Source organism: Rhinatrema bivittatum, chromosome 2 (genome assembly GCF_901001135.1).
Source record: "Rhinatrema bivittatum chromosome 2, aRhiBiv1.1, whole genome shotgun sequence".
Classification (NCBI taxonomy): Eukaryota; Metazoa; Chordata; class Amphibia; order Gymnophiona; family Rhinatrematidae; genus Rhinatrema; species Rhinatrema bivittatum.
Window position 1 is genome coordinate 323,405,881 of NC_042616.1, and position 26,035 is coordinate 323,431,915.

A 26,035-nucleotide genomic window follows, 5' to 3' on the forward strand; every position below is an offset into this window, starting at 1 on the left:
AGGTTTGACAGAAATGTAAAAAAAAAACAAAAAACTGTAATGGGCCATTAAGTGCTTAGAATCTGTGGTGATATGATGGCATATCAAATATTATTAAACAACAACATTAAAAGACACTGCAAGCAAAACATGATCTCTATCTTGTATTCTGTACTACTGAAGGTGAAATTAAATGTCAGAGATAAATGGAATAGGGAACATAATATCACAAATAATGAACTGTTCAAAATGTGCAATGGAAAAAATTAACATACATACTCATCAATTTTGAGAAAATTCTGGTGGAAAGAAATATTTAGATGCCCTAATACAGTCGTATAGAAAGGCATCAAATGGATGGGACATGAATTTTGGAAATGCCAACAAGGATGTGATTATCTGGGAGCAACACACAAATAAAGTATTTGGCCTGATTTTCAAATACATTTACATGCTTAAAATGGGATTTACAAGTATAAACGCACTTTAGCTGTGTAAGTGGACGTTTGAAAATTGATATAGAAACATAGAAACATAGAAATGACGGCAGAAGAAGACCAACCGGTCCATCCAGTCTGCCCAGCAAGCTTCACACATTTGTTCTCATACTTAACTGTTTCTCTTGGCTCTTAGTAACCTTATGTTCTAATTCCCTTTTCACCCCCACCATTAATGTAGAGAGCAGTGCTGGAGCTGCTTCCAAGTGAAATATTAAGTTTGATTAGTTGGGTAAGTGGCAGCATAGCTCTCTGCCATGAAGCAGAGGGCAATGCTGGAAATGTGTGAAGTATCAGTTTTTCTTTTCCCCTGTCATTGAAGCAAGGAGTCATGCCGGACATGCACCGAAAGTGAAGAATGCCTTGAAAGTCACATTAACTATCATCAAATATTGAAAAGCCTAATAATTGGTAATACCTATAAGCCCATGAACCCATCCCTGTTTTTTTTTCTTTTTTTCTTTTCTTTTTTTAATTGGGAGATGGATGCCCTTCATCCTTCTACTCTGTGAAGGTGGACACCTACCACCGGCCACTGGCATCCCGCTCCGTTAATGCCTCTGTGGCTACTGCCGCTCCATGCAGTGTTTTACTACCTGCTCTTTATATGCGTCCTCTAGAACTGATGGATCCCATCCCTGGGTTTTTTTATTATTTATTTAATTGGGAGATGACAGCCCTCCATCCTTCCGCTCCGTGAAGGTGGACACCTACCACTGGCCACTGGCATCCCGCTCCGTGAATGCCTCTGTGGCTACTGCCGCTCTGTGCAGTATTTTACTACCTGCTCTTTATATGGACACCTACCACTGGCCACTGGCATCCCGCTCCGTGAATGCCTCTGTGGCTACTGCCGCTCCGTGCAGTATTTTACTACCTGCTCTTTATATGTGTCCTCTAGACCTGATGGATCCCATCCCTGTTTTGTTTTTTGTTTTTGTTTTTTATTTAATTGGGAGATGACAGCCCTACATCCTTCCGCTCCATGAAGGTGGACACCTACCACTGGCCACTGGCATCCCGCTCCGTGAATGCCTCTGTGGCTACTGCCGCTCCGTGCAGTATTTTACTACCTGCTCTTTATATGCGTCCTCTGGACCTGATGGATCCACAATATTTATCCCATGCCCCTTTGAAGTGCTTCACAGTTTTGGACTTCACCACTTCCTCCGGAAGGGCATTCCAGGCATCCACCACTCTCTCCGTGAAGAAATTCTTCCTGACATTGGTTCTTAGTCTTCCTCCTTGGAGCCTCAGCTCGTGACCTCTGGTTCTGCTGATTTTTTTCTGTTGGAAAAGGTTTGTCATTGTCTTTGGATCGTTAAAGTTTTTCAAGTATCTGAAAGTTTGAATCATATCACCCCTGCTCCTCCTTTCCTCCAGGGTGTACATATTTAGATTCTTCAATCTCTCCTCGTATGTCAACCGATGAAGACCCTCCACCTTCCTGGTTGCCCTTCTCTGTACCGCCTCCAACTTGTCCTTGTCTCTTTGTAGATACGGTCTCCAGAACTGAACACAGTACTCCAGGTGAGGCCTCACCAAGGACCTGTACAAGGGGATTATCACTTCCCTTTTCTTACTCGATATTCCTCTCTCTATGCATCCCAGCATTCTTCTGGCTTTTGCAATCGCCTTGTCGCATTGTTTCGCCGACTTCATATCATTAGACACTATCACCCCAAGGTCTCTCTCCTGCTCCGTGCACATCAGCCTTTCCCCCCCCATCGAATACAGTTCATTCGGATTTCCACTCCCCAAATGCATGACTTTGCACTTCTTGGCATTGAATTTCAGCTGCCATATCTTCGACCACTCTTCCAGCTTCCTTAAATCCCGTCTCATTCTCTCCACTCCTTCCGGCGTGTCCACTCTGTTGCAGATCTTAGTGTCGTCCGCAAAAAGACAAACCTTACCTTCTATCCCGTCCGCAATGTCGCTCACAAAGATATTGAACAGGACCGGTCCCAACACCGATCCTTGCGGTACACCACTTAAAACCGCTCTCTCTTCAGAGAAAGTTCCATTTACCATCACGCATTGTCTTCTGTCCGTCAACCAGTTTGCAATCCAGGTCACCACTTCGGCACTCACTCCCAAGCTTTTTGTTTTATTCACCAGTCTCCTGTGCGGAACCGTATCAAAAGCTTTGCTGAAATCCAAGTAGATGACATCTAGCGCTCTTCCTTGATCCAATTCCTTGGTTACCCAGTCGAAAAAGTCAATCAGATTTGTCTGACAGGATCTTCCCCTGGTGAATCCATGCTGCCTCTGGTCCATCAATTCTCCGGACTGTAGATATTTCACTATTCTCTCTTTCAACAGTGACTCCATTACTTTTCCCACCACCGAAGTGAGGCTAACCGGTCTGTAGTTACCAGCCTCTTCTCTGTTCCCACTCTTGTGAAGCGGGACCACCACCGCTCTTCTCCAATCACTCGGCACCACTCCCGTTTCTAGGGATCTATTGAACAGGTCACACAGCGGACCCGCCTGTGTGACCATTGCACAATTCAATGGCAAATATAATATTTGCCATTGAATTGTGCATAGGATTTACTCATGAAAGTGCACTTTCAACAAGTAAATGGCTTTTGAAAATTGCTACAATAGTATGTTATATTTACACATGTAAATCCTTTTAAAATTACCCTATTATGTTTATGATCACAGATTATACCATTTTGAACTGAACTTAAAAATGGCGATATTCAGCTAATACTACCCATAGATGAAACTATTGAAAAAACATTAAACTTAGCTAATATGTACCTTGATATCATAAAACAACTACTAAACCAAATGTAGCTAGAAATCAATATTGAAAAAACGGAATTCCTACACTTAGAACGCAAAAAGAATGAGATCATTCAAAACACAATCACACTCAAAAACAACCAAAAAATAGAACTAGCAGAGAAAGTACGGAACCTAGGAGTTATAATTGACTCAGAATTAAGCCTAAAACAACTAGGGGTGTGCATTCGTTTTCGCCGTATTGGCGATCCGCAACGTATATTGCTATATTCGTAGTATTCGTGGAGAAGCGAAACGTATCGCGATTCCCCACGAATACACGAATCTTCCCCCAAATTATACGGCCACCTAAATAAAAATTTAAACAAACCCCCCTCCTTCCTGAACGCTCCCAAGACTTACCAAAACTCCCTGGTGGTCCAGCGGGGTGTCCGGGAACCATCCTCTGCGCTCACAGCCTCAGTGCCGGTTTCATCATGGCACCGATAGCCTTTGTCACAGGGGCTACCGGTGCCATTGGTCAGCCCCTGTCACATGGCCATCGGCACCATCTTGTGCTCCTACCATGTGACAGGGGCTGACCAATGGCACCGGTAGCCCCTGTGACATAGTATGGGCAAAGGCTATCAGCGCCATTTTGAGTACTGGCATCAGACGGCTGGAGTGCAGGAGGTCACTCCGGGACCCCCATTGGACCCCCAGGGACTTTTGGCCAGCTTGGGGGGGCCTCCTGACCCCCACAAAACTTGCCGAAAGTCCAGCGGGGGTCCGGGAGCGACCTCCAGCACGGCGGCCGTCTGATGCCAGTACTCAAAATGGCGCCGATCGCCTTTGCCCTCACTATGTCACAGGTACCGACGGTCAGCACCTGTGACATAGTGAGGGCAAAGGTGATCGGCGCCATTTTGAGTACTGGCATCGGACGGCCGGCGTGCAGGAGGTCACTCCCGGACCCCCGCTGGACTTTCGGCAAGTCTTGTGGGGGTCAGGAGGCCCCGCCAAGCTGGCCAAAAGTCCCTGGGGGTCTCAGAGCGACCTCCTGCACTCCGGCCATCCGATGCCACTACTCAAAATGGCGCTGATAGCCTTTGCCCATACTATGTCACAGGGGCTATCAGTGCCATTGGTTAGCCCCTGTCACATGGTAGGAACACAAGGTGGCGCCAATGGCCATGTGACAGGGCTGATCAATGGCACCGGTAGCCTCTGTGACAAAGGCTATCGGCACCATGATGAAACCGGCACCGAGGGTGTGAGTGCAGGGGATGGTTCCCGGACCCCCCGCTGGACCACCAGGGAGTTTTGGTAAGTCTTGGGGGGGTCAGGAGGGTGGGGGGTTGTAGTTAATTTGAATTTTAGCTGGCACACGAATAGAAATTGCCGTATTAATGCATCGGGGCGCCATACGGCCGAATGCAACGTATCTGCTCCCCGACAAATCCGAATCATGAATGCAACGTATGGTGTCCCTCTGCACATCCCTAAAAACAACATATATCCTTAAAAGTGAGAGAGGCATACACCAAACTTATGGTTCTCAGAAGACTCAAACCACTGCTAGCGATTACCAACTTTTGTTCAGTGCTACAAGCATTGATTTTAACAAGCACTGACTACTGTAATGCCTTACTACTAGGTCTACCATATACATCACTCAGACCACTACAAATTCTACAAAACACTGCTGCAATAATTTTGACCGGAAAAAGTAAAAAAGACCACATCACTGAAACCCTAGCTGAATTACACTGGTTACCAGTTGAACAAAGAATGCAATACAAAACACTCTGCACCATACATAAATTAATACATAACGAAAAAGCAGATTGGTTTAACACAGCCCTCAGCGTTCACGTACCAAACAGAAATCTAAGATCAGCTAACAAAGCACTCCTTACAATTCCATCAATAAAAACAGCAAGACTCACTCAAGTAAGAGAGAGAGCTCTACTCTGGCAGGACCCATACTGTGGAACACCATGCCTTTAGAGTTAAGGTTACAAAGTGACAGCAAATCCTTTCAAAAAAGCTTAAAAACCTGGCTATTTAAGCAAGCTTATCAAAGAGAGTAGGTGGAGTAGAGAAGCCGGCGAACTGCGAGGTAGGAACAAATGAAAATGAAAATCAAACACACACCATCACAATCAATAGGTGTGTAGCTGTATTTGTTTTTTATTTTTATATTACTTTGTCTTATCATCCATCAATATAAGATAAAGTGACACTTATAAAGTTAGCATTGCTTTAATTCCGAAAAAAAAACCTCCGAACAGTATTGTATCACATTCCAATTATTTTATTTTAAAAAACTATGTACCGGACCGATATGGCACCTGTGTAAATTAATGTTTCAGCATCCTTATTTGTATGTGTCTATTGTAAACCGTTGTGACGGAAGCTACTTAACGACGGTATAAAAAAGACTTAGATAAATAATTAGAAAGCTGTTAGAAATATTCTAGATTTAGATCTACAAAAATACTTCTTAGGATATATAACCAATGATTCTTCAGTTTCTTTTGAAGAATGCATAGTTAAAGAGAAGAGAGCTATTGCTTATAATTGCATCTCTATATATACAGTTTGAAATGTAAACCTCCACTGATTTTGCTGTGGTAGGACATGAACTTAAGCACATATAAGAACATAGGTATTGCCATGCTAGGTCAGACCAAGGTGCATCAAGCCCAGTATCCTGTCTCTGACAGTAACCAATCTAAGTTGCAAGTACCTGGCAGATCCAAAAAAGTAGATCTATTTGCCAATACTGACTCCCAGAGATTGCAATAGCTTTCTTTAGTCTACTTGGTTAATAATATGTTTTGGACTTTTCACTCAGGAACTTGACCAAACCTCTTGCAAGTTACCTTGATCATGTTCTATAGCAAAATATTATACAGCTTGTTAGTGGGCTGAATGAAAAATTACTTTTTACTAGGGATGTGCATTTGTTTTCAATGAATGTGCAATCCGCAATGCATAAGTCTCTGTTCGTTTGATTTGTGGGTTCGCAAAATGCATGGCGATCCCCACAAATAAAACATATCATATTAGTTTCATTCTTTTGGTTCACAGTGATTTTTTAGTGGCCATTTGAAATAGGAGAAGGCCATGTGGGAGCATCCATAGCAAAAGCCAGCCATTTCCTGTGAGTCATAACAGTGGCGTAGCCACGGGTGGGCTTGGGTGGGCAGCTGCCCACCCAATCTAGACCCAGGCCCACTCAACCAGCACCAGAACTGCAAGGCTGTCGTGGGATCCCATCCCCGTGACAGTGAAGAGGAGGACCCAGGCCTGGCGTGCCATCACGGCACACATGGGGAAGCACTGCTGCAGCCGTATGGGCAACCGATGTTCCTGTTGGGGGTGGGGGGGAACGGAAGCGCCATGCACAGCTTCCACTTCCTCCCCCCAAAGCAGGAAGATCAGCTGGCCTCTCCTGCTGCCACTGGCCTCCTGCTATCTTTGGGCCGTACGGCTGACCAATCTTCCTGTTTGGGGGGGGGGGGGGGGGGAAGAGAGCAGACGCACCATGCACAGCTTCTGCTTCCCCCCCCCAGCAGGAAGATTGGTTGGCCGAATGGCCCGAAGATAGCAGGAGGCCAGTGGAAGCAGGAGAGGCCAGCTGATCTTCCTGCTTTGGGAGGAGGAAGCAGAAACTGTGCACAGACTTTAATGTGTGTGTGTGGATGAGAATGGGAGCCTTGGTGTGTGTGTGGGTGAAAATTGGAGCCTGGGTGTGTATGGGAGTGAGAAAGGAGTCTTGAATTTGTGTGGGTGAGAATGGAAGCTTGAATTTGTGGGTGAGAATGGAAACTTGAATATGTGGGTGAGAATGGGTGCTTGAATATGTGGGTGAAATTGGAAGCTTGAATTTGTGGGTGAGAATGGAAGCTTGAATTTGTGGGTGAGATTGGAAGCTTGAATATGGGGGTAAGAGTGGAAGCTTGCATTTGTGGGTGAGAATGGGTGCTTGAATGTGTGTGCATGTGGGTGAGAATGGGACCTTAAATGTGTATATGTGTGGGCGAGAATGGGAGTCTAGGTTTGTGTGTGTGGGTGAGAATGGCTGCTTGGATGTGCGTCTGTGTGTGCATAAGAATATAAGCCTGGGGAGGGGTGAGAAAGTAAGAGCTTGTATGTATGTGTGCAGAGAATGTGAGCTTGTGTGTGTGTGTGGGAGAGCATATGAGAGTGAGAGCGTGAGTGTGTGAGGTGGAGTCTGTGAGAGAAGCATGTATGTGTGTGTGTGTGTGTGGAAGGGAAGAAGACAGTAGTAGAAGAAAGACACTGAAAAGGAATTAGGAAATGAGCGACAAGGGAAAAAATGGGAAAAAGAGACCAGGACCAACTGATTAAAAAAATACAAAGATCAGACAACAAAGGTAAAAAAATATATATATATATATTTTGAGATGTTAGCAATTTAAATATGTCATCTTTAGAAACGTGCATTTCTTATATTTTTGAATTTTGCTCTTTCTTAAGTATTCCACCGTTCAGACATTTTAGTTTCTCAGGCTTTGTATTTTGGCTTTATCTGCATGTTTCTGTTTCTTATAGTCTCTTATTTATTTTATTTATTTATTTTTATTTAACAGTTTTTTATACCGACCTTCATAGTAAATAACCATATCGGATCGGTTTACAGTTTAACAAAGGGAAAACTAGAGTAATAATTCAAGTAAACGAAAGATAACAATAGGTAGGAATAAGTCAAAGTTACAATCAACAGGGGGAGAGAACTTGGAAGCCTACAACAAGCTGGAAAGAAGAAAGGCCGGTAAAGTATTGTTACCATGGAGTGAACAAATTAAAAAACTTAAACAGTGCTATAACCTGAACGTCTCAGAGTCCATTTTATACGAGAAGACAGAGTGCCAGACCGGGTAGGAATGAATGCCAACTAGTAATTGACTGGTGGTTCAGGGAAGGCTTGGTGAAAGAGCCAGGTTTTAAGTCTTTTTCTAAAAGTTAAAAGGCAAGGCTCCAGTCTGAGATTTGATGGGATGCTGTATATTATATTAGGCATATATATATAATATATCTATATTAGGCAAGGGTCGGTCTCAGTTTGCCTGTGTGTGACAGAAATGCAGTATTTCTTAGAGATGTGAATCGGAACCAGAATCGGTTCGGATTTCAGTTCCGATTCACATCTCTATATATGTGAATCGGAACCAGAATCGGTTCGGATTTTTTCTAGCATATAGTTTCTCTGTAGTATTAGTCCAGCTTGTTCTGTTATTCCAGTAAGTGATGTATTAATGTTCTAGGGCCTGGTGTTGTATTTGCATTGCTGCTTTTTCATAAGGTTGTTGTTTGAATCGTGAGAGTCAGTGCTGTGATTGTATGGCAAGGTTCTAGATGCAAGAGTTTGTGTTACTTCACAAAATAGCAGTGGAGGGTTATTTTTTGCTGAAATGACACCAGAATTTGAATTATTTTTTTTCATGTTAGCTGTAATGTGAATTGCCCTAGCTCTGCGCCGCACCTGTTCTGATGATTAATTATATGTTATTGTATTTATGAAGATTTCTGGGTTTCTGCAAAGATGGTTCATGAAAGAATACATTAATTTTTGTTTTATTACATGATTGGATCTGATTGTTTTCTATACTTGAAATAATTGAAGTAAATTATTTTAAAGTTTCATACATGACACATAATGGCTGAGGCAAGATACTTAAGCCATTCTAGGGTGCAGTATATGGCATTATTTATCAATAAGTAAACAACTAGTAGGTCTCAGACCTGCATGTCTACAGCCCACCCATGTTAACCTTGTGCCCACCCAAAAAATCAATTCTAACTACGCCACTGAGTCATAAGAGACCTCACAGTCCTTTCAAGGAGACGAGAATGCAACCTGTCAGAGCTAAGCTTTATTTCTAATGCAGCCAATCACTGCTCTCACTCAGTGCTCTGTGACGCTGTTCCTGATGACACTGCACTATTTATATCTTAAGCACGCGGCGATCCACGGTCTTTCTTTGCAGGTGTTGTCCGGGGAGGTAGCTTTACTCAGAGCTAGTCTGAGTTAATCAAATCTGTATTCAATTGCTATTGCTTGCTTTCCATTGAAAAAGATATGTGTTCGTTATTGCTGCAGTGCCAGCCAGGCTTTTTTTGACCGCACTTTTTTTTATTAAACTCAGATGGTCTCTCTGTCTCTCCCACTGAGACAAGCTACCAGGAGTGGCATTTTGATGCTTATCTTACCTCCCCTGGGATAGGTTGGTGCAGGCACAGTCAGGGTGTGGGTGCGAGATAGTGTGAGTTGGTATTTTCAAACAAGAAGCAGCATCACTAGGAATTGTGCTTGCTCAGGCTTCCAGTCAAGTCTTTTCTCTGTTGTTTCATTTTTTTGTGCACACAGAGCAGTTTCAGTTGTAGTGTATATCAAGGCACTTCACCGTGCATCTATGGGCAGTTTTCCAGACTCACATATATTGGGACAGCAGTGCTCTTTTAAGCCAAATCCACAGTAGGCCTCTTTTGGAGTTAAAATTTTGGTGTGTGCATATACAGCGGTCTCAGTTGTAGTATACATCAAGGCACTGCACTGTGTGTCTGTGGGCAGTTTTCCAGACTCACATATATTGGGACAGCAGTGCTCTTTTAAACCAAATCTCCAGTAGGCCTCTTTTCTAAATACAGGAATGACTTGAACTCCCTGTCACCAGAAAAAGGTATTAATAATATTAATCTTAATCTCTGGAGCCAAATGCTTCACAGAACAATGCTCTTTTTGAATTTTTTTAAAGTGAGCAGTATGAAAAGAGAGACATAATAGTTCCGGGAGAGCATTCCATGTTCTAGGACTTGCTATAGAGAATGCACGATCATGGTCCTCAACTACATGGAACTTCCTCAATCCTTTGTTGGTTGACCTAAGACCTCTGGCTTGCATATTCTCAGAATTGAATTTACCCACATAGGATTGATTTTATAAATTAATATATGGATCAATATGAGCATTTTTTATTTCATGCACCAGTAAATGGGTAACCAAAGTAGGTCAACCAAAATGGGGCAATTTGATCATAAATTGCTGTTCCAGTCAAAAGTCATTTCATACTGTTTTGTTCAATTTATAATGGTCTTATAGTGAAAGCAGGAAGACCCAAAAATAAAGAATTACAATAATCTATTGGTGAAAACATTGAGGCCGATATTTAAAAGTCATTTAGATAGATAATTTAAAGTTATCCATCTAAATAGCTACCCAGCAAAATTCAACATCCTATGCACCTAAATTCTAGATGCATAATGAATTATATGCCTATTATTTAGGTGCATAAATTGGAGGCATTCTGGGGTGGGAAGGAGGAATTTCTACATGGAGTAGAGTTAGCCACATAATTTAATCGGCTAACTCAATGTGGCTAACTCTGTTCAGTCCTTAACCTCAAGTTTTCCGGTTAGACATAACTGGCTAACTTTAAGATAGCCGGGTTTTTTCAGTGGCACTACCAAGCTGCTGAATATACCCTGCTAGTCAGCCAGATATATTTATCTGGTTAACTAGCCAAACTACATAGTTGCTGAAAATGAACCTCATTAAAGCTTGCAATGTAGTATGAAAGTCGACTGAAGCAAATAGTCTTTTCAGTCTTCTCAATAAGCATAATTTAATTTATGATGTCTTAACAAATGCCCAACTTGGCACTGCATTGATAAATTGGTATTGATCATAATTCCTAAATTTCATGCCACTGATTTAATAGGGATTTGAAGACCCTCAAAGACAATAGCTGCTGGATACTCTCTGGAAGAGAATCAAATTAAAATGATTATTTCTGTTTTGGGGACACTGAGAAGGAGACCATTGTGACACAGCCTTTGTTGAACAGAAGATAGGCACAGGGAGAGAAATTTTACAGTTCATTTACAAGATGCTGTAATTGGGAAAAAAATAATTGTATGTCATCTGCGTACAATACCCTGAGAATAGCCAAAAGCTTACAGAGAATGGTCAGGAAAATATTGCAAAGTGCAGCCAATAAAGCTGTGGAATTCCAGCAGGAGTATGATACCATGAAGAGGTTCTAGTTCTAATTCACACTTGCTTTTGATGGTCTTCAAGAAAAGAAGTAAACCAGGAGAGTACCTCACCTCCCAAACTGATCTCAGAAAACTGGGAGAACATAATCATATGGTTAACTGCATCAAAGGCTGCAGTGATGTCTACTAGAGGACCATGATGAAATCTATCCCTTGATTAAAAAATAGTGTTCGTGCTAGAGAGCTATAAGTTTAAGCTTTTATATTATTTACGAAAACAAAACTTATATGCATCAAACACAGAATAATCATTAATAAAGTCAACATGTTTTTGTAAAGCTGTTTCTATTATGTTGGAGAGGAAAGGAAGGGAAGAGATTGCACAGTAATTTGTGAGTTCTATGAGGATCTGCTGTTCCAGCGTCTCTCACAGGACGCTGGAACAGCAGATCCTCTGCAAGGCAATGCTGTAGTGGAAAGAGACTGAAAGTTATGAGCACACAATAAGAATAACATTCAGAGTCCCAATGTAGAAATTGGAGAAGCTCCAAGACAGGGAGAGCAGACCCTCAAGGAGCCAGTAATTGATCCCTTAGAGCAGAGAGACTCGATAGCATTGTACTCACTTAGCAGTAACAGAGATTCCACTAGACGAGAGGCCTGGCACTGGAGCAGAGAGCAGGCCCTCGAGGAGCGAGTACCTGGTTTCAGTGAAGCAGTACTGTGGAAAGAGATGGTTTCTGTTCTCACTGATGGTAACTGTAAGTTAGTTCTTCCAAGTAGAAGGATAGAGGTTGCAGATAGTGACACAGGGAACATGGGCCCTCGAGGGCCGTATGACATAGTGAGGGCAAAAGCAGCGCCGGCGCCATTTTGAATATTGGCAATATGGCCCGATTGCAGGAGGTCGCTCCCGGACCCCCGCTGGACTTTTGGCAAGTCTTGTGTGGGTCAGGAGTCCCCCCCCAAGCTGGCCAAAAGTCCCTGGGGGTCCAGCGGGGGTCCAGGAGCGATCTCCTGCACTCGTGACTTCGGGTGACAGGAACCAAAATGGCGCCGGCGCTACCTTTGCCCTGTCATATGGTAAGGGCAAAGGGCCACCAGCGCCATTTCTATTAACGCAGCCATGGCCCGAGAGCAGGAGATCGCGCCGGGACCCCCCCCCACTGGACCCCAGGTAATTTAAAACATTTTGGGGGGGTTTGGGAGGGTGGGGGATTTGTTTTAAAGGGTCGGGGAGGGGTTTAGGGTTGTTTTGGTGTACTGGTTTTCCCGCCCTCCCCCTTCCCCCGATTTACGATTTTTTGACGATAAATCGGGGGAATTGCTTTTGTATCGCGGCTCTAACGATTTTTGACGATTTAAAATATATCTGACGATTGTTTTAAATCGTCAAAAAACGATTCACATCCCTAATTCCTATTGCTAACTCAATGAGCTAGCAACTTCTGTAGGTAGATATACCCGGAAGTCGTGACATCAGAACAGGGGGACGCCCCTAAGGTTCATGCCAACGTAGAGTTAAAGATGAGGGTGGCGAGTGCACGCATGCCCTAGAGGTACCTTGAAGGAGAATGGCCGGAGGCAGCACCAAAGCCGGTCTGGGGATGCCGGAGAGAACGGCAAGCAGATGCCGTAGCGGCCATTAGTCCAAGGTGTGCGGAAGGAGCCAGAAGTAGAGAGAGGTAGGCGGGCGAAGCTGTCGAAGACCGACGGACGCAACAGAAGTAGACTTGAATACTTAGGCGAAGACTTGGATACTCAGGAGACTCAGACTCAGACTAGGATATTCAGGAGACTCAGACGAAGACTTGGATACTCAAACAAGGACTTGGGATATTCAGAAGACTCGGAGGACTCAGACAAGGATTCAGGTAACTCAGAAGACTCAGACAAGGATTCAGATTGCTCGGAAGTTTCAGGCAAGGATTCAAGAGTCAAGCGAAAGTACTGGGTGAGAACTGCATCGCAGCACACCCTACACAGCCCCCCATGGCTGGTTGCGGACCACGCTGAACGCGAAGCAGATGCCAGATGAGGACGTGGAACTTGAGACTGGAACATGACAAAGATTCAGTAGAGGCCTGCATCAGGGCATGCCCTATACAGCCACCTGTGGCTGGTCGCGGACCACGCTGGAGTGGAGCAGGTTCTGGCAGTCTTAGGCATGGACGGATGCAGGCACAAGGGAACTCCATAGACCGGGAACAAGGTACTCAGGAACAAGGCTTTAAAAAAAGAAGTGTCCCAGAGGCTTGCACTGCAGACAAGAAGAAAGCCTTGTACCATGAGGCACCCTACACAGCCATCCCATGGGCTGGTCACGGATCACAACATGGCGCACTAAGAGAGGTGGACAGATGAGGGACCTGGGAACTAGACGAAGAACTGAAGATGAGACGGATGAAGTCAAGACAGGAACATAGGACATCAGGAGCATCAGGACATCTGGACACGGAATATCTGGAACATCAGGAACAGAAAACAGGCAACAAGGGAGCTCTGATGAGGGATGAGACCAGGGACATCAAGGAGACGAGATTCAGGAATGTGAAGAACATGGAATGAAGATCCATCAAGGAAAGGAGACCACAGAAGACCTGGAATGGATGGAAGATCACAGACACTGTGCAAACCCGATCTGATGGCAGCAAGGCCCTTTTATAGGGCTGAAGCAGGAACAGACTGATGATGTCATTCCAAAGGGCCATGGGGGTTCTCGTTGCTGGCCCTTTAAATGCAGGAGAGAGGTGCGTGCTCGCACCTAAGCAGGAGCAGGAAGTGAAGGTGCTTTGGCGGCATCCCTGCCGCATGGGAGGCCTAAAGAACAGCGGCGTTGTTGGCAGCAGCCTTGCTGTGAAGAATGAAGGAAGAGGCAGGCACCGGGAGAGAAGGCTTCCTTGCCACTGGAGGACCCCAGCAATGGCAGCAGTGGCTTCATGCCATGGAAGAAAGCTCCTGATGGCAGCACTAGGACCGGGGGGGAGCCGGGACACAGCGGCACGGCCTGCCGCGAGAAATGGCTTCGGCAGCAGCCTGGCTGGCTGCATTAAGCTGGAAGGTAAGTGGAGGGACTGCCCTATGCGGCCTGCAGGCAGTACCACAACAACTGGCCAAGGAAGAAGGAAGTACCCTGCATTTTACAAGTGACATCTGGGTCTATTTCAATGTTACCCATGCCTACCTTATCCTGACGACATACCAGTGGGAACCTGTGGAAGAATGGAAAGGCAGCAGCACTAGCAAGGATTGAGCATCAGGATGCAGGTTGACTGTGCTGTGTACCCATGTGATTGATAAACCTCATAATTGTGCAATATCCTTGAATGGGTAGACCAGAGCTACTTGTTGATTGATGGAATAGCTCTACTTAAAGTGGTGATAGGACCAAACAATATGCCTTCTCTTGATTGTTTACTTGCCAGCACATGATCTGGGCCTAAAGATCATTGCAGCTTTAATCAAGAAAGACCAAGCAGCAATCTGTATTATGTCAGCTGATCATTCAAGGTTTATGGGCACCATCCAGTGTAAGAGGTTGTGTGGCACATATCACCAATCAAAGCGACAGCAGTGTGGATCTGTAGAAAAGGAACCTCTCTATTATATGGCTCTGCAGAGTCTGGTTTAGGGAAAGAAGATAGCAGAGGATGGGAGATGGAGGTTGCCAATCTGTCAGTTTCAGCTGATGTCAATTTCTCCACGTCACTGAAGCTGATCGTAAACCAGATACCATGGTTCCAGAGCATGATAGTGAGGGAAGGTGGGGCTGTTACGGGTGATACTAAGTACATTCCAGAGTACTATCCTCTCTCTTCCTGTTATCGGCTGGCTGTCTGGAAGGGGTGAGAAACAACTAGAGTAAAGGGGAAGGACATTGGAGCTCGATGTCTGCAGTGTCCAGGGGAAAATAAGAACTGTGCCAAAAGCAGCTGAATGTTTGGGACATCCATCTGGCAACACTATCAGTCTTTCCAGGGATAAGATGGATGTCTCTCAGGATCTGGTATATTTCAGGGCTCTCTTCATGTTGTAAAATCTTCTAATAATTATGACACATATCTATTGACCCCTTAATTTTTGTACTCATTTCATAGGATTGATATGTCAATAAGGGCATGCCTATAAAATAGATACAAAAATAAAGTTATCAGATTTTGTACACTGCAGCCTCTTTCTCACCCCCTCCCTTTACATAACCAGACCTGTTAGATTCAAGGAGAGGCAGGAGAAGGATACTGATGGCTGTTCTCTGAGTGAAATGTATAGCAAGTGGTGAGCACAGGGATCAGGGAAGAGAATAGTATTAGGGGCATCCATGAAGGGGGAGGGAAACAACTAAGAAAACTAAAATGTGTCTTAGAGTATGGTTCCCCCAATCACACCTATTCTCTGGTAGACCACAACGGAGCAGTTGCCAGGTATGATATATCATTGGGACTAGCTCACAAGTGTGTGTTGGGAAGGAGGAGCTCCGAAGCAGCCTGCTGATAGCACAGCTGAGAGAGGAGCCAGTGCTCTTCTGTGCTGAAACTGAGTCATGAAAAAAGGGAATAGGATAGAACCACTGTAAGTGGACTTGGGACAACTGGATATAAAAGACAATGTCTTTATTAAAGGTGGGGAAAGGGTGGAAGGATTGAGTGGGTGAATGGAGAAGGACATGCAGAAGAGTCTGCATGCCCAGCAGACCAGAGGAGGTGAAGGGAGGTAGACAAAGGAAAGGGAAGGAAGGGGAGGGAAAGGAGGCGGAGGGGGGAGTGGGAGTGAAAACTTCTCACTCTCCCGCCTCATCTCCCCTTCCTTTGTCATTTCTCCTTGTTTTTCTCCTCCCCTCCCTTCTAAGTAAGAAGGGAGGGGAGGAGAGGAAAAAATATCTGAGCTGAGAAAGTGAAAGGGAAGGGAAGTGAGGGTGTTGTGAGTGAATGGCCTGATCTTTTTTTTTTTTTATTATTATTATTTATTTAATTATTTACATAAACTAGACAGCAATCAAGCTAATCTAAGAAAACAGAGTCATAAATAATACAAAGAACAAAAGAAAAAAGGTTTGGATAAACACAGTATCCACCTTAGTTACAAAGTAATTATTCGACCCGGTACAAAGAAATCTGGGAGATCCAAGGGTAATGACTAAGCACAAAGCTAGGTAAATGGGAAAAGGAATTATAAGGGAAGAGAAGGAAAATGATACTACCATGACAAGGTTAGGAGGCACTATTAGGTGTCGTATATGAATCTAGGAAAAACTGCAATTGAGACAACTCAAGGAAAACATACCGAATATTATTAAAATTCAATATACATTTACAGTAGTAGCAAACAGTAACCTGAGCACCCAGCTGTCTGGCCTCTTGACACACTGCAAGAAATGTCTTCCTGAGTTGTTGGGTAGATTTTGTGATATTGGAAAATATCCAGATCTTCTGGCCAAAGTATAGTTTATCCCTATTTTGTAGAAAAAGACAAGACTGAATCCTGATCAGAGTAAAAAGCAAAACTAACAAGTAAAGTCCCACGGAAGTCCACTTGACCTTCCCCTGAAGTTTCTACGAAAGCTGAAAGGTCAGTAATCCCAGGGATCTGTAACTGAGAAGCTGAAGTATCAGGGTTTTCTTTCTTCTCGGTGGAGGAAATATAAATCTTGGAAATAGGTGGAACAGTATCAGGTAGAAATTGCAGAACATCCAGTAGGTATTTTTTAAATTGGCCACATGGAGATATTAGATTTATGTAAGGAAAATATAAGATTCTCAGATGTAAATATCTGAGAGAATTTTCCATATTCTCCATTCTTTTTGAATTAGCAAGATCTCCCTGAACCAGGCCATTCTGGATAGATTGCAAATGATTAAACCGAGAATCCAGATCATTAATCTTAGAAGTATGAGAAACAAATAGTGGATCCATAAGTTGAATGCGTTATTGTGTATCAGTCATAATTGAAGTTAATGTACATATAGATGTTTCAAGGGAAATTAACCCAATGCTCTTCACCAACTCAGTAGATGAATATATTACTGTATATATCAAAACTGCATTAGCAAGCTTGATGACGTGCTTAGTGTGAATCTAAGCCATCCAGTCTTTTCTATCATTTGTGGTTCAATGGATTATAAAGAATCACCAAGGTGCTTTAAAGTCATCTCAAATGAAATAATTTGTCTGTGCCCATCAAATGATGTTTTACAAATGGTAGTATCTTTATAATTGACTCAACAGTGGCCGTGTTTCGCAACTATAGCATTGCTTCATCAGGAGTCAATGTCATGTCAAATAATATGATCTTTTGTAATGATCTACAAGAAAAGAAAAAGGCTGTCAGACTCTATGGTATTAGAGATACATATAGATAAATCTTAGCTTTGTTGGTGTAGCAACCTTTCCTTAAAGGATACCAGGTCTCAAACAATTCTCCAGAGTGTCGGGACAGAGACTGCATTAAACCAGTCTCATGAATTAAATAGCTGCTCTTTCGTTGACTTGGTGACGTCACAGGACGTCAAGAGCGTCAAATCACCAAGGTTACCAAAGCCGGAAACGTCAAATGTATGATCAGGGAATTTCACAAAAAGACATTAAGTTCAATTGCAGTGTTTAGATCAGCTGGATGAACTGATTTCAACTGTCTGCTTTTAACAACAGACCGTTGAAATCATCTCCTCTCCAGGAAGGATGGATCTGTTCCAAGACACAATCTTTAAGATCATCAAAGACGTGAGAGTTTTGCAGGCAATGAGTGAGCAAAGGTGCTGTTACACGTCCTGTGCTGATACAAGAACGATGTTCTATCAGGCACGTTTTAAAAGACTTTCATTTTCCCAATGTACCATAAATTACAGGGACATTTGATGATATAAATCACTCCAATTGACTGACAATCTGTGATACTCTTCAAAAGTACATTTCTGTCTATTCTGTAAAAATGAATAGCCCAGGTGGATATCATAATGTGACATACTGTACAGGAACCACAGGCGGTATGTCAACCAATGCCTTGTGGTTGTGGACGAATCGAGGAGTCGGAGTGAACCAATTATGTGTGTGTGTGTGTGTGTGTGTGTGTGTGCACGAATGGGGGGCCTGCCTGGGTGTGTGTAAGTAAGTACGTGAGAGAGAGAGAGTGAGCATGTGGATGTGAAGTCTATGTGTATGTGAGAGAGGTTGAGAGAGAGAGCATGTGGGAGGGAGAGCCTGTATATGTGAGTGAGAGAGTGTATAACTGTGAGGGGGTGGGAGTGAGAGCCTCCATTTAAGAGAGAGCATGTGAGATTGGGAGCCTGTGTGTCTGTGTGTGTGTATGTGTGATAGTGGCAGCCTACATGTGAAAATGAGTGCCTGTGAAAGTGTTTACGTGTGTATGGGAGTGGGATTCCGCATTTGAGAGAGCATGTGAGAGCCTGTGTATTTGTGTGGGAATATGACGTTGTCTGAGAGAACATGGAAAAGTGAGAGCCTGTGTGTGTCTGGGGGGGGGGGGGGGGGGGGGGGGGAATGGGAGCATGCATGTGAAAGAGAGCCTATGAGAGAGAGCGTGTGTGTGTGTGTGAGAAAGTGTCAGCATGCATGTGAGAGCATGCGAGAGTGAGTACCTGTATGTGTACATATGTATGGAAGTGGGAACCTGCATGTGAGACAGAGCATGTGAGAGCCTGTGTGTTTGTGTGTGAGAGGACATGTAAGACCAAGAACCTGTGTGTGTGTGAGAATGGAAGCCTGAGTGTAAGTGCATATGAGAGTGAGAGCCTGCATGTAAAAGAGATCATATGAAAGTAGGAGCCTGGGTGTGGGTGTGGGAGCTTGTCTGTATGTGAGAGAGAATATGCAAGAGTGGGATCCTGTGTGAAAGAAAGCTTGTGTGTGAGACCATACACATGAGAGAGAACCTGTGTGTGTGTGTGTGTGTGTGTGTGTGTGTGTATGAAGGATGAAGGAAAGAAGACAGGAGGAGAGAGAAGAAACAGAAAGAATAAATGAGACCCTGAAAAAGATTATAGAAAAGACAGACAAGAAGAAAAAAGAGACTAGGACCAACCAGTTTGAAAAATAAGATCAAACAGCAAAATAAAAAAAAATCATTTTGCCTTTCAATGACTGGAATATGCTATCTTTTGGAATGTGCATTTCTTATATATTTGTATTTTGCTTTTTCTTCAGTATTCCAGAGTTCACAGAGTCAGGTTTCTCTGACATTCCATTTCAGTTTTGCCTGCATGTTTCTGTTTCTAATCTGTAGTCTCTTATTCTATATGAGGTAAGGGTCTGTCTGTGATGCGCATGTGTGACAGAAGTACAGTATTTTGACTAGCATATAGTTTCTCTGTAAGGATTTGTAGCAGTCTGGTTTGTTCTGTTTGCCCAGTAGGTAATGTATTAGTGTTCTAGGGCCTGGTATGTCACACACAGGCTCTCACTGGTACGTGTGAACACATACACACACGTAATGTATATATGAAGGAGAAAGAGCCTGTGCGTGTGAGAGAAAGGGAATGTGTATGAGAGCATTGGCATGTAGATGAGAGAGGTAGTATGTGAAAGTATGAATTAGTTAGTATGTGTGTGTGAATGAGAGAAGAGACTCTACCTCCCCCAATCTACGATAAACTCAGGGTGAGTGGAAATCAAAAGATCCCAGGTATAAAGAGCAGAAGCTTTTTTAATCCTTATTAGTGTTAATTATTGGGTGTAATTTGATGTTTCTGTTTTGAAATATTTTGGGTTTTTTTAAATATTAGAACATTTTTAAATTATTGGATGCTTTATTCATCAGATGTTTGGTAATATTTACTGATGTTTTGTAAATATTAGAACACATTTATGCAAGTTTTTTTTAATTATTAGCTGTTTGTTAGTGGTTTTGACATTTATTCTTTTTATTAATTTGGTTTTAATATTATGAATGATATTTTATTGCTTGATGTTTTGCGAGGAATGATGATGTTTCTGTTTTTCCATTGTTGCACTGCATAAAATAGTAAGGCTTGTGGTTTCCAGTACAATTTTCATTGACATGTTTCTGTTTTGTATTTGGCTTGGATTTGTCTGCATTTGAAAGGGCCAGTTCTTGTGTAACTTGAATTCTTGCTGTGAAAATGATAGTACTTATTACTGGCTTTTATAGATTTATGGTCCTCTTTTTCTCATTTCTATTTTAAAACAGTAGTTTGCTCTTTCTTAATTTCATTTGCATGTAGAAAGCAGTTTTGAATGTTCTTGCAAAATATTTTTTCATTCACATATTTTGTTGTAACTGCTGTTAGTAGATTAGGTGAATATTTTAAGGGATGGACATAACCAATTTTCCCTCTAAGGATTGGATTGCTGTGAGCATAAAATTGATAGGCGTTTTGCTTCAAAGAAAGTTGTGGTCACAAGGTAATGAAGGAGGGTAAACTATGTTGTAGGACATCTGGCAACAGCAAATTTTTTTGTGCACCACCAACTTCATCAGTGACCCTACACCCTGACGCATGGTATTGAAATGCCGCTTAATGCAGTATTTTACAATTTTCCTATACGTGCCCCTTTTAAATGCACACTATTTACATAAAATAACACATAATGTTGGCTCCTCTTTAATGTAGGTAAATGGTCTTACCCTCCCCCCAAGATTTCTCTTCTGGGGAAGAGAAATACCTGCATGTAATTCACCGTGAGATAGCAATGAAAAGGTCTGAGCTAAATATAAACTGTATGTGCTCCTCTGAATCCTGAATATTACTCAGCCTATCCCGTTCCTCTACAAATTATGTTTCATGACCAGATTGAGCATTCAGTTAGTCTTTGAAAGAAAGGGTAAATGAGCAATGGGGTGATAATTATTAAAGTCATTTGGATAAAGCAATGTTTTTTTTGAGCAATGATCTTAACTGTAGAATATTTTTTAGGATGTAACAAATTAATCTCTTTCTATTGAAGTGTTAATAATCCTTTGTAACTAGTCCAGCACTCCTGATTTTATAGCTCTAATTAGCCATGATAGACACAGATTCAACAAGCATATTGGATTTATATTCGTAAAACCAATGCTTTTTATTTATTTTTTTATTTTATTTTATCTGATTTGATGACATGCTTTGATGATAGATATCAAATCATGGTACAATCACAATAAAATGCATCACCCCCCTCTCCACCCCCAGTAACTTTCTCTCTCATAACAAATAACCTACATTTAACTTCACTAATATATTCAATATAAAATACAAATACAACAAAAACTTATAAACTGTCCATCGGATAGTAGACCCTAGCTTTGGATCCCCCAGTCCTGTCAAATTTGGAACAAGACCTTCACCCACACTCCTCAGACTTAGAATAAGGCGACAATAAACTGCACATCCTCTTAATCTGGATTTTTCAAGGATGAACAAATGAAAGGCTAAAAACTGACATAATGGAGGTGCGATTGGTACAGGATCCCAGGAAATTATGCACTAAGAAGATAAATATACCTCCTAATCCCAACCCCACCTTTCCCTAAACCTCTCAACCTTGCCAACGCTACCCCCTTACTACACTTACACCTTCAGGGGAGGGAGGAGTTCCTCCATTTTTGAAAGCGCAGGCGTGATTCCCAGTTTCTCCTATCCTGCTAGCTCCAGGTTAAAAAATGGGACCTGTCAGTTGTGAAGCCAGGGCCATTCACAAGGAGTCAGTAGAGCAGGAGTGAGTTGGGTTCCCTTCTGTCTCTTTTTTCTATACCACAAAACCCCATGGCAGAGGTAAGCATGATCTCCGGTGGTAGAGCACCACAGTTTCTTTTATTCTTGTCTTTTTTTAAATTTAATGTTTATTTTGGTTCTGTAAGTGTTATTATTTGTGATAATTGTGGGAGGATCCTTGGGCCGGTGGCAGATGACCACGCCCATGGAGGAAAATCCCGAGAGGGACCACCAGTCAGGCTCAGAGTTGGGAGACAGACACACACTAGTTCTTTTATTAAACTGTTTTAAAGAACCACCAGAGGTGGCAGTAGTGAGCTGGAAGAACCCAGCTGGGCTGTAGTCCCTCAGGTCTGGAACAGCGATCCCAGGATGGCTGAGCTGTAGAGAAACTGAGATAGTGAGTAGGCAGAGCAGAGTTCAGGAACAGAGCTTTGATGGTAACATTCACACAATAGTCTCTTGGATCAGCCCAGGAGCTGGAATGAAGTAGGCCCTCGAGGAGCGAGTACCTGGTTCTAGGGAAAGCTCTGAGAGAGAGATGGTAACTCACTGGTGTTGTCGGCAGCGGTGACTTCCTGGCAGAAGTTATATTCAGTAGCAGGTCCAGGAATGTGTGCCCTCGAGGCGTGAGTACCGGTTCCAGACTGCGACCTGAAAAGCAAGAGAGAGAGCGAGGATCTCAAGGAGCGGGAACCCCTGGTAAAGTCCGAGGAGGCAGAGTAGCAAGGTAAGCAGAGAGCGAATCCCATCCGCAGCAATACCTGGAGGCCACTAGGTAGGAAACCCTTTGCTAACTCAGGCCTGGATTTATCAAAATGCGGTAAGTACCGCATGCGATAGCAAAAGGGGTGTGTTTTATGCTAATATAGGATTTATTGCAATAAGAGAGAGAGAGAGAGACTGGCCATAATATCATGGCCCATAGGCAGGTATTTGTATCCCTAGGGTAGGCCCACCTAGTAACTCGAGGTGGGGATTAGGTAAGTGTTGGGGGTTAGGGGCCACCTTGACATACTACGTGACATCTACGAACAGAACAGTGGTATCTTGTGAAGATTTGATGGCCTTCGGAGTGAGGAAACTCACTCCAAGATGAGATTTGGGCAAGGTTCTCTCAGCCTAGCTTGATGGACTCTCTACCTGGGTAACATCAAGCTAGGTTGAGAGAACCTTGCCCAAATCTCATCTTGGAGTGAGTTTCCTCACTCCGAAGGCCATCAAATCTTCACAAGAGACCACTGTTCTGTTCGTAGGTGTCACGTAGTATGTCAAAGTGGCCCCTAACCCCCTACACACTTACCTAATCCCCACCTCGAGTTACTAGGTGGGCCTACCCTAGGGATACAAATACCTGCCTATGGGCCATGATATTATGGCCAGTCTCTCTCTCTCTCTCTCTCTCTCTCTCTCTCTCTCTCTCTCTCTCTCTCTCTCTCTCTCTCTCTCTCTCTCTCTCTCTCACATAAATAAGCCTTACAGGACACATCACAAATGGTGATATAACCTCAACACATGGTCACAGCCTAATGCATCTGAAAGAGGTGGTGTGATAGCTCTTCACAGGCTAACTCCTCCCATTTTTGGAATTTGCATCACACCATACAATATGGTGCGATCGCATGCAGTAAGCACGTTTTCGCATGCGTTAAGGGCTTATCACATGCGAAAATGCCTTACTGCATTTTGATAATTTTTTTTTTTTTAATTTTATTTTATATACCGGCAGCTGTTTGCACATCGTGCCGGTTTACAGATAACTTACAACCAAGGATATATAGGCAAAGCCTTTACAAGGAACAGTTTGTAACATAAACTCAGTAACATAGCAATAAACAAGATAAATAAGTAGGGGAGGGAGGGATAAGGGTAGAAGAGACAAAGGAGGGGGCGGGGGGAGGGTGCAAAGGATACATAAGGAAAAGATATGTACAGGGGTTTGAGGAAAAAGTGATAAGCACATAGATTATATACAAAGTAGTAAAAGCGCAGAGGAGCAATGATTGAGGGGGAAAGGCGTTTGTAATAACTAACATTTTAGGTTTGTAGTTCTTTGGGGGGAGTGGGTGCAGGGTGTGGGTCCTGAGGTGGGGTGTTGGTGAGGGTGGGTGGTTGGATTAGGGTGTCAGTAAGGGATGATGGTGATTGTGATTGGGGGTATGCTTGGAAGAAGAGCCAGGTTTTGAGTTTCTTTTTGAAAGTGGCTAGCAAAACAAGAGACCTTAAATATCTGGTGATGATGATGTCATCTCAGGGGGACGCCCCTGAGGTTCGCGCCACAGCTGGTACTTGAGTCGGGGCTGCACCGCGCGTGTGCCCTTAGACCTCAGGAGAACATGGCGGAAGGCAGCGTCTAGCCGGACCGGGGATGCCGGAGGAGGTCGGCAAAATGATGCCGCGGCAGCCAAACTTCCATCAACCAAAGAGGGAGTCGCCAAAGAGGTAAGGTGGGCAGAGTGGGGATGTTGGGCAGCGACAGTCGCAACAGTTAAGTGAAATGAACTGAAAAACATTAAACAAACCAAAACCCGAAAATAAACAATTCCCCTTCCACCAAAACAAACATACAAAATAATCAAACACAATTCTTTCCCTGCATAATCCTTATGTTTCTTTCTTTCTTTCTTTCTTTTTTACCATCTAAAATAGTGCAGTTTATGACCTGATTCATTATGATTTTTCTCCAATTCTGTGTTTATGGAAAAAAATGTTAATGAATCAGACTTTTGGGAGCATCTCTTCTCCCAAATGATGGAACTTAAAAAAGGCATGAATTAGACATTTTGAATTCTTCTTTACTATTCTGACTAGACGTTTATGTCATGTTTCTTCTATTATCTTTCTCATCCAAAGCAACCAGTTTTTTTACATTAGTTTAGAAAGCAGAGAGATCAATTGATTTTTTTACCCTGTCTTCTTTACTAAAGCTTTTTTCCCTTTCTGTGTCTATGGGAGAATACCTCGATGAATCAGGCCCATCTGTTTTTGAACTTTTATAGACAATATAGACCAGAGCATCACAAAACAAAGAGCAGCAAAAAGCCCTATAATTTCAATTTGATTGATCATCTTTGATTTGTCTATTATTTTAAATACATTTTTCTTCTATATTAGTTTAACTTGGATGCAGTAGGAGAAAGAAAAAAATGAAACTACTTATTTTTCCAGTTGATATCCTTGTCAAAGAAGAAAAAAGTGCCTTCCATACTCTATGCAATCAATTAAGTATTGAACTCAGAGAAGAACTGCTTTGCTTAAATTGAGTAGAAGCAACTCAATTAATATTTTGGATATTTCAAAGCTTACAGCTTTCTTCTGATAATGTCAGGCAGGTGCTAGTACTTAGATAATTTATTCTGACTGATGGAATTCCTTGATTTAGTCTTCCTTAGATGTCAAAAAATTTAAGATAAACTTGTGTTTCCTTTGTTTCAAATCACATTCATTTTTTATCAATGGTGCTTGCCTCAAACGGTGATATTAACTTTTGCAAATCTTTATGCTGCAGTGAATTCAAAATTATGTTGCATAAAGTGGAATTCCAAAGGAGATAATTTTATACTTAAAGTGCTTCTGCAAACCTTTTTAGTGATTGAACTAATGGAACAGTACAATAGCTCAATGGATGCACCTAAATACCTTAAAACATCTATGCTAATGGAAATGATGCTGTTCACACAAAATGATTTTTCTTAAGGTTAAAAGTTAAGCATAACAAAGTACTTGATGATAGAGTAATCTTGGTAATCTCTGAATTTCAAGTACATATCCATTTATAGAACATGAAATCTGCAGATTTATAACCCAAAGAAATATCTGTAGGGTAGCAAGGTAATGCTCAAAAATGTACATTTCTGTATCACTACAGAATACACATTGAATTAACTAAGTATTTATTAGAAATGGCCCAAACAAATCCATAATAATCAGAACTCTATCTGGAAACCAAAATCCACAAATCATTGGATCTCATCACTTAAATCCTTGTTCACTGGTTCAAAGGTTCACAGATCATAACATGGGCAAAAGCAGCATTCTGTGTTTCTCTCCACATCCCTACTCTCACTTCCATACTAGGCACACACAAATGGGCCAAGTGGCAGTGGCTGGTGGAAGTAAATGTTTACAGTT